General features: G+C 40.5%; 1 long non-coding RNA gene across 1 annotated transcript; it reads right to left on the bottom strand.

Annotated features, from left to right (window-relative positions):
* Nucleotides 1-1,819: 1,819 nt before the first annotated feature.
* On the bottom strand, nt 1,820-9,636 carry LOC125935612 (uncharacterized). The gene is made up of 5 exons (XR_007461719.1): nt 9,527-9,636; nt 8,159-8,297; nt 3,875-3,989; nt 2,863-3,063; nt 1,820-2,213 (listed from the first exon to the last, which is right to left on the bottom strand). It is a non-coding gene; the product is annotated as an uncharacterized LOC125935612 (long non-coding RNA).
* Between the last annotated feature and the right edge of the window lie 1,195 nt (nt 9,637-10,831).

The raw sequence follows: 10,831 nt of genomic DNA, 5'->3' as shown, positions 1-10,831 counted from the left end.
ATACATGCATGAGGATTGGGGAGGGGCAGAGGGAGAGAGAGAATCCCAAGCAGGCTCCATGCTGTCAGAATGCAGCCCAATGTGGGGCTCAATCTCTCAAACCATGAGATCGTGACCTCAGCAGAAATCAAGAGTTGGATGCTTAACAGACTGAGCCACCCAGGCACTCCTAATGGCTTCATTTCTTAACCCATCTTGTTAAAGTGTTTTTGAAAAGGGAAAGTCAGTACAAAGAAATGCCTCTTAATGGTGGCATTCTACACATGAAGATCAGCTTTTCTTGGAGAATGTGTTGTTGCAGGACCCTTCTGGAACTAAAATACAGGCCACAGCCTGCCCTGACTGAAGGGAAAGCTAGCATGTGGATGAGTGTTCCAGGGTGTAATGTCAGAGGCACAAAAATGTATGGCTGGAATGTTCTGGTGGGTTGGGTGAGACTATGGAGGAACCGCACAATGAATTTTCAAGTTGATGTGTTAGAAAACTTGAGTTAGGCAGCCATGGTGCCATTTAAAATCAAGGAAAGAATTCTGTGGCATTTTATTTTGGAAATAGATCTTTTTGTATTCTCCTAAATTCTGTAATAGTAAAAAAAAAAATCAGCATCTGATAACCTTAAAATGAAGTGAAGGTACGATTTGAACCAATGGGAAAGAGAAAGTACCACTACGATCGTATCTGCATGGGTCCTTCCACTGGTGCAGTTCTTTGGTTCTCTGACTAGAAGTTTCCATTGGCCCAGAACCTACCCCGTGGAGGTGTTGGGAGGACTCACTGCCTCACACTTTCATCCATTCACCTATTCGTTAGTTACCAAGTGCAGGCTACTAGTCTGGCACCGTGCTTGGTGCTAGGAACACAGTGGAGATAAAACAACAACAACAAAAAAACCTATCACTGCTCTCAACAGACCACAATATAACAGGAAAGATGGCTGTCAATAAAATTCATGCATCCTATTAAATCATATAACTTTATCATGGAGCTAGGAGTCACAGCAGTGGCAGGTGATGGTGTCTAATGCCTATTTTAATACCTGGTAGGCATGAAAGCCTAACCTATACAAAACACCTCCCATTCTCCTCCTCCCATTCTCAGTTAGTGATAACTCCATTTTTCCAGTCACTTGGGCCAAAGATATCTTAGTGTCCCTCTTTGTCACTATCTTTCTTATGTACTCAACATGCAACACTCCTCACAACCTTCACTGTTCCCATTCTGGTCTATTTCTCTGTGGATTATTGCTCTAGCCTCCTAACTGGCTGTGTTTCTGTTTTCACTCTTGTTTTGTATACAGCCAAAGTGACTTTTTAGCTTAAAACTCTCCAGTGAGTTTCATTTATTCAGAGTTACATGGTAAAAGTCCTTTCAATGTCCTGAGTATTTCAGCTCCATGTGATCTGCTCGCCAGCATGGCCTCTCTGTCCTTGCTGCCTGCTGCTCCCTCTGTGGTCATACAGTGTTTCCTTAATGTTTCCCCAACATACCAGGCACTTACCAATCTTAAGGATTTTGCAGAGGCTGTTCCCTCTCCCTGGAATGACCTTTCCTAGCTGTCCATCTCACTTCTCTTGGTCTTTGCTCAAATGTTACTTTGTTTGAGGGGACTCACCTGACCTTATATAACTAGTTTGTATATGAACTATACAAACTAGTAGATTTTGTCCTCCTTAAGCAGTGTCTTTCTGTTTTGCAGAACTTATCCCAACCTAACTATCCATCTATTTATTTATTTATTTATTTGCATAACTTTCCATCTCCTAGAATATCAGTTTCATGAGAAAAGCTACAGCCTTGAACATAGGTGGCTCTCAATAAATATTTGTTGAACACTTTATTAGGTGAATAAATGATGCAACAAATAGCATCACGTTAGCCCTAGAGCTTGGAGAAATGGCCCAATTCCAATGACATTCTGCTCACTTCATCATTCATGCCATAGTAATCGTCCTTCCTCTGATTTATGACTCACACATCTTCTTTGGCACCAGCATGTAGGAGACAGAAAGTAGAGTGTTCCCTGCACAGTGACATCTCCCTTAGCAGCTCCTCTCCCTGTCTATGCTCCAGAATCTAGTTCAGTGGGGTTGTTTCAGCAGGTGAGCTATGTTGTTGTGGGGCTATCCCTGTGTCCTGTTGTTTCAGGAGACACTTTCCAGCAGCCTGGGCTCCAGTGAGAGAAAAGGTCTTTCCTTGCACAGGAGCAGTGTGACCTGGAAGAACAAGCATGAGAGGGGAAAAATTTAGGTCATCAAAAAGAGAATTGCAGGTGTTTCCTTTCTTATGCCCCTCTGCCATCTTTGTCCTTGGCATGTGTCTAGTTTTAAGAAAAATCAGAATTTACTATTTTGCCATTACTAATGAACGCTTTATTTACCAAAGGAACACTGAGATGCCTTTTAACCAGCATGCTCTGTCACACATGTTGGACAGAATTTGGGTTGTAGGAATACCATCTGCTTTTCACACAACATAGGCATCTACTGGAGAAGACGTGAGGTGGGAAGCCTGAGTTCAGGCTCATCAGACCTGATTTCTGATTGTAGCTTTGCCACACTTGGCCATTTGACCTTGGCAAGCCTTTCACCTCCCCGTGCTTTAATTTCTTGACGTGTAATCACTTAACCCATGGGGCTATAGTAGGGACTATGTGAGCTGTGCTTCTGTTGGGCCAGTCACAAAGCAGAGCCCCACAGTAGTCACTGCAGACTAGAGAACATGTGTCATGTGTAAAGGGAATTCAGCGGTCATGTTTTTCCATTTCTGTATGCATGTTCCTGCTACATGTGTATGCCTCAATGGGTATATACATCAGGCAGAATTGTCACTTTGGTATAAGAAGCCGATATTGGGCATGCTTACCTGCTGTGCTCTGGGCAGCTGCCAGGGGCTGCCCTAGGATCCTGGAACACATTCAACTGTCCTTCCCTTGCAGTATTTTCCATGCCCGCAAATTCCAAGTTTTCGCTTTCTGTTTCTGTTTGCTGTCAGAGCATTATTTTAGCTATTAGCTTAGCAGGTTCTAATTGCATCTGCTTTTTTCCATAGCAAGGAAAGAATGTCCTGAAAGCGGGGCAGGGGGGGAGGGGTGAGGGGTGGTGGTGGACAAGGTTAGTAGGTAAGGCTGCCCAGATGTCCTTTCTTCCCATTTTGATGTGACGCTGTTTGATTTCCCTGTTAGCAAATGTGCTTGTTGCCTCCCATCTTCCCAACTTTTTGATCATTTTGTTCCTTCAGCAAGAAAAAAAAAACCAACAAAATTTCATTTGCCATAGAGATTAATTGAATTTATGGCAACTGTCACAAAATAAAATAAAAACGTCACAAATAAGGATATAGAGAATCCTAGGATTTGGTTACCTGTGAAGTTTTGAAAAATTCCTCAAGGCATTTATTTGCAAATTGGACTCCATCTGCATGTTTCATAAGCATAATACAAATGTATTATTTATCAGGTGGTCTAGGCATGCCTTTTGAGATGAATGGTTGCAAATTCAACCTTCATTTAAAAATCTTCATTGTAAATCCATCCACCCCCTCCCCCAACTTGTAGGGAAACTGGGCTTTTCAATTCTGCTTTTCCTAATCTATTCAAAATACTCAAGGCTCTACTCGATGAGTGATCTTTCTTAGCATTGCAGCCATGTGGATTTGAAGAGAATGGTGTCCAGTATATAAAATTACAAAATAATTTTCAATGTCAAAACTGCCTACTCCCTTTGGGCAACACTCTATTTGCTCTTTCCATCACAGCAATACTAGCCCAAAGATGGTCTTGCAAGCCTTGAAGCAGAAGTATGATCTCATACCCAGGCGGTTTCATTTGTCAATGAGTCAAGGCTCGGGAGTCTCCTGCCTTGAAAATTTGTCTAACCTTTATGTACAGGGCTGAGAAGAAATCCAGTTTGAGCTGCTCCTGGTTGCTGTTGGTCTCAGACCCTCAGAGAAAACCACTCCTGCCAGATCCAAGGCAATTGATTGGTCAATAACTGGCACAGGAGAAAACAAGATTAAATGAGCAAGGATTGTTTGGCTCTTTGCCACTTGTGCTTTATAATTCACCATCCAGTTTAAGGGAAGCAGTGCAGTAAATATGACACCTCTTTTTTAATATGTTGCCCTCTTTTTGGAAATGTAATTATAGACAGAAAATGCTGGGAATGGAGGAGTATTTGCTAAAGCATCTATCAAGTCTTCTTTTTTGCAAGATATTTTTCTTCAGGATGCTAGAAGACACTTTCATCCTTGTAGGGCCACATGAGGTTCCCTGTGTTCTAGGGGGTGTGACACTGGTTCACTGACAAAGTACTGGCCCTATATTCTGGCTCCCTTCTGCTTGCTTATCATATCATGTGTCTGAGCCCTGGTTTAGATCCTGTGGGAACAACTTCCTCTATGGCAGTAAAGGGCTGCTTCTGCCTCTATTCTAATCCAATTAAATAATCACTTCCTAATCTTTTAATAGGTGCCAAGAGGTGTTTTAAGTTCTAAAGGTGAAAGCATAAATAAAGCACAGGTATTGCCCTTGAAGAATTCAGAGTCTATAAACAGAGGTGTAAATAAAGAATTGTAACACAGTGCTATCCGTGCTTTCATGCTTGACATTTTGGCTAATGGTTGAAAGTGGTGAGCTAGAAGATGAGTAAAATGGATTGTTCTGAACTGATTTACCTCTTAAAATCTAAAAATGACTGCTTTTTATTGTGGCAGAAATAGAAATTGTGTAATTATGCAGCGGTAACATCCTCTTTCCCATTTGTATATGGAGGATTGGATTCAGCTGTAACTGAAGAAAGAGTATCTCTCACAAATCAAGTTGTGTTTGGTTTGGTTTGGTTTGTTTGTTTCTGCTGGGAAAAGTCAGAGACTGACAACTGCTATGCCAGTTCAGTGGCTTGAAGACCAGGGTCAAGGTCTCTGTGATCTTGTCATTTGAATGCCAGAAGGCTGCAATAGCTCCAGTCATCACACATGACTTCAGAAAGGAAAGGGTGGAGCAGTGGTAAATGGGAGAAAAGCAGCAGGTGTATTATGGATTCATACATGTTTCCACGTACTCCTAGGAGAAGCAGATAAGAGTCATATGGACAAGTCTAGTTGCAAGGGAGTCTGAGGTTATAGGTGTTTTTGTTTGCTTTTGTTGTTGAAACAGGGGAATCTGTCAATACCTAGAAGGAATAGATGGATATGACATAAGCAACTAGGTGTCCCTGGCACACCACTTTGCCATAAGTACAAAGTAAAGATTAAAAAAAAAAATGGAAGAGAGAATGATAAACTATCTGAGGAGATAGAGTCTACTACTGGAAGTGAGTTTTGGTATAGAAACAATAATCCTATTGGAAGCCAGAGCTATATCATAAATGGTTTTGATTGTGCACATAATTTTAAAGTTAGTTTCATATAAGTAAAGATTCTTCTCACCTGCCTAGTGTGATAGGATGAGAATCAAAATACTCCTGTCTCTAGAAATAGTCTTGTACAGTGACTTAAATTTCTATGGAATTCTGTAAGAATTTTTGAAAGAATCTCTTAGAGTGCCGTTCATTATAAATAATAAAATAGTGACTTTTGGCTTAGAAGAGTTTGTTTCATTGGCAGTTGGGTTTTCTGCCTTTTTCAGAAAACATGAGAGAGTGATATGCAATATAGACACAACTGAAGTCACAGGAATGATAGGCTGCCACAGTGGAAGGCAGGAACCTTCTAAGGCCAATGAGTGTTTTGATTGGATGGACACCGTAGCTGGCAAAGTAATTCTGAAAGCACCTGATGAAAGGGCAAAGAGTTATGAAATATAAACATAGCCTGGTGCAGTTCCTTTTGTTTTTCCTCACTAATGAGTGACTGTATGGAACAAAATATCCAATGGTTAAAAGAAAAAAAGTGGAGAGAACAGATAAACCTGGTCCAAATATCAGTTCGGTGCTCAGTGAAGATCTACTGAAGTAGATCCTTGAACCTAGAGAAGCACTTTAAAGAATGTTACTTTAGTTTATTGGACTTCTGCTTCTGACCAAGATGGAATAATAGGGACTGTGACAAATAAACCCTAGAATAAGATAGGTGAAGCAGTGACTTTTGAGACATTTTGGATATCAGACAATAAAGGACAGTGGTCTCTCAGGAAAAACAAAACAAAACACACACACACACACACACACACACACACACACACACACATATATATATATCCCACAATTGCCCCCAGCTTACTGCCTTAAGGGAATTCCCAGGCTATGGCACAGAGGAGAGGAACTCAGGCAGATCCCAGAATATTCTCTGAATTGAAGAGGTGGAACAGAGAGTCAGACCAAGGAAGCTATAGTTTGCAGGGCAAGGAACTGAAAAGAAGAGATATGCACAGAAAGAGAACTCCAGGAATGTTGAGAGGCTCCACATCAAGTACTCAGCAGAGTACTGATCAGTGTATACATATGAAGAAACTATAGGAGCCATCCAAGAGGGTTAAATTGAACAGTACCCAGTGCCTATACAGGGCTAGGAATAGCGCCTGTTCCCATCTGCCAAAATGAAACCTCATAATTCAAAATCAAACCTGTCAAAATGACATGCTATGAAGTACTCATAAAGGTGTGGCCTCAGTAGTGAGAATAATTGGCTTTAGACTAAAGTGAGCTCTGGTGCTGCCTAATAAATCTTAAAATCAAGACCTAAAAAGATCACACTGTTTCCAACTTAATTACTTCCCAGGAGAAAGATAAAAAAAATATTTATAGGAAAACAAAAATATATTACACATGACAAGGTAAAATTCACAGTGTCTGTCATCCAATAAAAAATTACCAGGAAGGCAAAGGAAAAGGAGAATATAATCTATAATGAGGAGAAGGATTAGTTGAAATCCAGAACTGACACAGATGTTAGAATTAGCAGGCAAGGACTTTAACAGTCATTATAACTCTGTTACATGCATTCAAAAATTAAGTTGAAACATGGAAGAAATAAAAGACTGCTCACAACCAGAGATAAAGGAAAAATTTAAAGCAGCCAGAAGAAAAGAGATGTATACAGAAGAAAAAAAAAATTAACAGCAGATATCTTGAAAACAATGAAGCTTCATCTTTAAAGTACTGAAGGACAAAACTTTGTCAACTTACAATTCTATACCCAGTGAAAATAGGCTGTAAAAAAATTTTCAGACATACAAAAGCTCAAAGAATTATATCCAGAAGACATGCATTGTAAGAAGTATTAAAAGAATTTTTCAGTCAGAAGGAAAATGATACAGGTGGAAATACAGATTTACCGAAAGATATTTAGGGCACCAGAAGTGGTAACCATATGGTAAAAGTGAAAGCTTTTTTATGATTTTTGAAATCACTTTAAAAGATAATTGGCTATTTGAACAAAATAATTTAAAAAGTGTGAGGATTGTAACACATAAAAGTAAATGGTGGAAGATTATATCATGGAAATGGGAGAGGAGAAATGGAAATATACTATTTAAGGTTTTGTACTATGTATGAAGTAGTATAAAATCACTAAAAGGCAAGCTGATAATTTAAGTATACTATGAAGTCTGTAGCAAACATTAAAATAAGAAAACTAAGAAGTGTAGCTCAATACTAATTAGATTAAATAACATCATGAAAATATCCAGCAAACCAAAAGAAGGCAGTAGAAGTGGAGAAAGAAAACATGAGGTGCCCGTGTGGCTCAGTTGGTTAAGTGTCCGACTTCAGCTCAGGTCACCATCTCACAGTTAGTGAGTTTGAGCCCTGTGTCATGCTCTGTGCTGACAGAATGGAGCCTAGAGCCTGCTTTGGATACTGTGTCTCCCTCTTTCTCTGCCCCTCCCCTGCTCACACTCTGTTTCTCTTTATCTCTCTCAAAAATAAAATAGAACATTAAAAAAAGAAGAAGAAACCAAAACTCAGAAAAAAAAAATAGAAAACAAGATAATAGATTTTATCCTATGTCAGTAAGCACAATAACTGTTAATGTTATAAAGACTCCAATAGAAAGGCAGAGATTCTCAAACTGGATTAAAAAAAAACAACGCAGAAGTAGATGCTTGCCACAGGAAACACACTTTAGCTATAAAGACACAAATAGGTTGACAAGATAGGATGCCCCGGGTGAGAATTAACAACAGTATTCTTATTTTCTCAGTATCTAACATACAAATATTTACATTAGTCTTCTTGATGATGTTTGACACCTGTATTTCCTTTGTTTGTTAGAGTGAGGCTTCCAGTGAGGCATATTGCAGCATTATTACTTCTTTGAGAGTGTAAAACTCCTTTTCTTTATTCAGCAAATGAATTCTGACACTGCAGGATCAAGAAAGCAGTAAAGAATGAGTAGCTGCACTGTGTCGCTGACAGCCCAAGATTTCCTCACTCAGGTATCAAATCACCTCCATAGGTCTCTATTGTTGCTACTTTCCTATTAATCAAAGTAGCCGCTTTCTTCAGGTTACTTTATCTTTCTTCTATCAGATGGACTGTTGAAACAGTGAGTTTAGGCAGTTAACAGTTTGCTTCACTGTCTTTTGAATTCAGCCAGTGAATTAAATAGAGCAGAATCAAGTCAATGATGATTTTACTATAATATCTCTAATGGTTGATTCACTTTGGTGCAAAGGAAAGCAAAAGTTTGATTTAAAAGTCTGACCTATTTATTTTTGCTGCTTGCTCCTATTTTTCATGAGCTCACTGTCAAGCTGGGGACATAGAAGTAACCAGTATTTATTAAACACAGTAGGAATTGTTAAATTCGAGCAATATACAAGGTGTTAAGGGAGGGAGTGAGAAAGTGAAAGTCTCTCTTTTATTACTTCAAGTATGGAATCCTCTTGTTTGTAACTGTCTCTGGTGCAGCTGTGTCTCTTTTTGAAATCTGGCATCTTCAATAGAAAGATTTTCACACCAAGTTTGGGCTGGTATTTTATCAAGATACCCATTCATCATGAGTGCCTGCCTGAAGTTCTCCTGCTATCATAACAACACACTCAGAGAGGATGGCATAATTATAGGCTCCTTCTAAGTAGTTGAATATACATCTATAGCCCTATATCATAGTCAAGTTCAAAACACATTCTTCTCAGAGGAAATTTCTCTGGGTAAGGATCACCTCTCTCTCTCTCCCTCTCTCTGCAGAGAGGAGCACATTGCTGATGCCAAGTCCATGAAAACAACTCTTTCCAGTGGCCTCCCAATCAATAAGGAGCTTTATTTGCTGCGTGTCACACCCTCTGTTCATTGTATTCACACAGCCGAGCTGGCACAGATGAGGTGGCACAAAGGCCAGCCTCGACTCTGAAGGGCCCTGCTGGGGCAGTACAAGGAGAAGAGCCTGTGCTGGGCATAGAAGCTCTGGGATCAGGCTCCCGAGGTGCCGTGATCTCACTGCATGGCCGTGCCTGCTCTGTGCCTCAGTGTCCTCTGCTTTCAAATGAGGCAATTGGACCAAATGATCTCCAAGGTCTAATCAAATTCAGAGATCAGCTATTACACATGATGCTAGGAAGAGGACAGGTGTATGCCTTCAGTGGGCTGACCTCCTGGCCTTTCAGTAGATGAGACTCAGGACCTTCCTGAGCCATAGTTGTAGGGAGACAGGAATGAGCATCTTCCAAGATGTATAGCCACTGTATCTGCTTCAGCTTCCTGGTAGAGAATGTTGCTTATTGACACTGTTACCATAGCAACTGGAATGTCATTTGGCACTGGGGTTTAGGGAAGCTGTCAAGGTCTGTAATTTAAGAGAAACAAATTTTCCTTCCTCACTGTCTCCGCTTAATTCTCTCTGCCATCCACTTTAGCAATCAGATACCCTTCCCTAAAGAGCATTCATTAAATCTAGACAGACATCTCACCAAACCATTACCATGAGAGGTAGCTTGGAGGTAAAAGGAAATCTGGTATAAGAATTAGAATTGTCACCTTTGAGTCCTAAGTCTGCAGACACTGTGTTGTGAGTTCTTTCTCACCTTGAAACTTTGTTTCCTGATCGGCCACATGGTAAAGATGGACTGTGTATTCTCCAAGGTGTCTTTCAGCCCAAATCGTCAAGCCAGAGGTTTGCAAACCAGTGGCACAAAGACCATATTTAGCCTGCAGATGTGATGTGTTTGCCCTATGGTGTATGAGCCACACAGTGCTCTTATTTGAATTGATTGGCACCATTTAAAAATTGGGAGTTTTCATATAATAATCCTGATTTCTGGCTTATCGTGGAAAACACACAGCCAATTCGATAGCACTGGGCTAGTCTCCTCCTTGGCATCTTTCAGCTGGATCTAGTAGCTACCGCCCCCATAGGCCTGTGTCCTCCAGGGTCCACCATCCCCCGCTTCCACAGCCGATCATGGACGCAGATCAAGTGTCTGTTCCTCTGGGTGTCCCACTCCTGGCCGGATTGTCACAAGAACATTTGAGTTTGGCGTTTGAGTTTCCACCTGCTGTTTGGCACTTTTAGGACAGAGATGGCATAGCCCAAACTCTCTTTACACCATTGATGGCATCATTTAGCACTGATCTTGGTGGAACAGAAACTGGGTCCAATCCAAGACTGCCCTGGACAAGAAAACTGACAAAAGCTTAGGCTGCCTTGATTTCTCATACTAATTAATTGAGCTCTGATCAATCGAGCTCACAGCCCCAGGCAACCTATCCAGGGGTGATGGTCACAACTGTCACGGGTAGTGAATTGGTCACATGATTCCTCTGTGACTCACAGAAAGTTGGTAATTTTCTGTAGCTTGATTTTTCAAATCTGAAAGAAGTTGATTTCACATGTAGGCAAGGTTCCTTGTAAAGCTCAAATTCTCTGAAGCAATATTAATACCTTTTCATAGACTCAT

The sequence above is a fragment of the Panthera uncia genome (assembly GCF_023721935.1).
Source record: "Panthera uncia isolate 11264 chromosome A1 unlocalized genomic scaffold, Puncia_PCG_1.0 HiC_scaffold_17, whole genome shotgun sequence".
In the NCBI taxonomy this organism is placed as follows: Eukaryota; Metazoa; Chordata; class Mammalia; order Carnivora; family Felidae; genus Panthera; species Panthera uncia.
Note: the sequence above shows the minus strand (reverse complement) of the source record. Positions and strands in the feature narration are given on the sequence as shown.